General features: G+C 32.3%; 1 long non-coding RNA gene across 1 annotated transcript in view; it reads right to left on the bottom strand.

The window, feature by feature from the left end:
* The window catches only part of LOC106874554 (uncharacterized), a 371,224-nt gene extending 368,944 nt beyond the window's left edge, over positions 1-2,280 (bottom strand). Inside the window, exon 1 of the long non-coding RNA XR_008263714.1 lies at positions 2,124-2,280. This is a non-coding gene — a long non-coding RNA (uncharacterized LOC106874554). The remainder of the gene's footprint in view (positions 1-2,123) is intronic.
* Between the last annotated feature and the right edge of the window lie 718 nt (positions 2,281-2,998).

Here is a 2,998-nt window from a genome sequence, read left to right as displayed (position 1 = left end):
AAATAATTTTGAAATATCTATAAAACCGTCAAAAGCTTCTTTATTTTTATGTTTTTTTTAATTTATTATTAGTGTTGCTTAATATGTTTTGCTAAAATTGCTGTTTCTTTTCAGATATCATCAGAAAAAGGTAATTAAAATTCATTTAAATTACAGACTATCAGACTTTCAAAGAGGTCAAGTTGTTGGTGCTTGTATGGCAGGTGCTAGCATAACGAGAGGGCTTAGCTATGCATTCACCATTATCACCGATAATAGCCAATATATACATGGAATACTTTGAGAATTTGGCTTTAAGATCAACACCACTAAAACCAACCCTATGGCTGAGATATTTTGATGACACCTTTATACTCTGGCCCCACCAGGAAGATGTCCAAATGATGTTAGATCATGTGAACTCAATAAAGCCATTCATACAGTTCACAATAGAACAAGAAAAAGACAATCAGCTGGTATTCCTGGACGTATTAATAACACACACCAAGTAGGGATTTAGGACATCCGTATACTGCAAGACAACCCTCACTGGACGATACCTCAACTTCAATTCCCACCATCCATACAGTGTAAAGAGAGGGATTGCTCAGTGCCTAAAACATCAAGCAATAAATATAAGTAGCAATCATGATACACTCCACGAAGAAATAATGATCAAGCTCAGTAACAATCTATTAAGCAACAACTACCCGAAAAGCATACTCTCCACTCCAATTATGAAGAAAAGAGAGGATGAAACCGATAAACTGTCCACAGTCTATCTACCCTATGTGAAAGGCCTCTCTGAAAAGATACAAAAGATATACTGCCCATATGACATCAGGACAGTATTCAAAAGTAATGCAATACTTCACAAATATCTCCTTCGATTAAAACCACCAATAGAAGAGAATATGACTAAGAACTGTGTGTACTCCGTCCCATGCAGCTGTGGTAGGTTATTCAAAGGCGAAACATGCCACCCCTCAAAATAAGGATAGAGGAACATCACAAAGCTGTGATATGATGAGATATTGAGAAATCGAGTGTAGCTGATCATGAATGGTAAAATGGAGACCACCTTCCCCTGTGGGATGAAGTTAAAACAATAGACAGAGAACACCACTGGAAAATATGAAAACTAAAAGAAGCAGCACATATGCTAGGACACAACAACCTCCTAAGCAGACCGAGTGCAGATATGAACAGCATATGGGAACCAGTATTAAAGAAGGATAGGAGAATATTAGATTTATAAGCCCTAAAATTCCCTCCATAATTGCCCACGGGCATATGGTGTAGCAGTTAAGAGCACGGGTTACTAACCCCAAAATTCTGAGTTCAGTGACCTGAATAATAATAATAATAATAATAATAATAATAATAATAATAATAACAACAACAACGTCGAAAAATACCTTAGGAATGAGAACCCAGCTTCAAAATTTCCCCAAGACACCTGATGAAGGCTGGAAGGTATATCAGCCAAAACATTGTGTTAACAACAAACAAGATGAGGACAAATATCCGTCAATTGTAGATGATGTAAATAATGTACATAATTCCTCATCTCTTAAATATAGAACTGAATTCAAACTTTGTGCGAGTCCATACCTCATAGAATTCAGGCTGTAATTACTGCTAAAGGTGGTCCTACCCCATATTAAAATAAATTTGTTTGAAATTTTAAGGTGTTTCCATTATTTTGTCCAACCCCTGTGTATATATCTATCTATCTATCTATCTATCTATCTATCTATCTATCTATATATATATATATATATATATATATACACACACATGGAATCACAAAATTGTAATGAATGTACTTAGGTATGAAGAATATTTATATCATATTGTTTGCATGTTAAATACTATTTACATTATGAATGGTAAAGTATCTTGTACTATATTAATATATTTATATAATATTGTGCATTTTAATGATTACTATGATGTATGTGTTATAATAGATTTTTATTTCACATTGACAAAGAAAGACACTACATTTACTACCTCAGAAGTAAACTTAAAATGTGTAGACTTGGAAATAGCGATAAATAGAAGAGATCTCTCAAACTTGTTTTGTCTAATCAGAATAAAGTTATTTTGATGGGCTTAAAAACAATAAGTCAGAAGCTTACCTTCATAGGTGTGAAGTATGCATAAAATATTTATGAGAGTTGTTCAAAGGTCAGAATTAATATGTTCAGCCACAGAGTTCTTCATTTAGTTAAGTAGCCACCAATGATGTCTATACTACCATGTTATTTTCCTTTTTATTCTTAAATTCATTATTAAGCATTTCCCTCTCCTAGAATTGGTTCAATTTTATAGCATATGTAGTTCCTACATCCATAAATTTGTCTTTACTTAGTTTTTTACTGTCTTCATCTATTTCTCATAACACTGGAAGTACTAAACAACACTATACGCATCATAGTTAAAAAAAACAAAGATGAGCGGAAAATAATTGTTTTCTAAAGTATTCACTGACCCCCATCACCCTTTTGTTTCATCTTCCTTTAACTAAATTGTACTCTACTAGTAATAACACTAAAAATAGAAGAAAACATTTTTCATCAGCTGACATAAGTGCATACATTTAAAGCTCTTTTGATGAGATCACCTAAAATGGACAATAAAAAGAAGCCTCAAATTTGAAGTCATCTCAAGCATATGTCAATTAACTTGCTAGCTACATTACTTTCACATGACTTGTCATAACACTTTAGAAAACGAATCTGTTTAATGATTAATTTTTTAATGATTAATCTCTCAGGTTGAAAAAAAAAAACAGTAAATGATTTCAATAAAAATCAGATGACAAGTTACATCATTAAAATTCTTGCTAGAAATCAAGTTACACAAAATCAGAGACACAAGTCAGTGAAACTAATATATGGAAGCTGTAAATTACAATTCTATTATTTTGTTTCATTTAATAAGATTGTAAAAGCTACAGGGCTGTTTATTTTTTTCCTTTGTTTGATTTTCTTTTATATTACAGAAATTTGTG

This window comes from Octopus bimaculoides, chromosome 3 (assembly GCF_001194135.2).
Source record: "Octopus bimaculoides isolate UCB-OBI-ISO-001 chromosome 3, ASM119413v2, whole genome shotgun sequence".
Classification (NCBI taxonomy): Eukaryota; Metazoa; Mollusca; class Cephalopoda; order Octopoda; family Octopodidae; genus Octopus; species Octopus bimaculoides.
The sequence above is the reverse complement of the archived record's forward strand: the minus strand, read 5'-3'. Positions and strand labels throughout refer to the sequence as shown.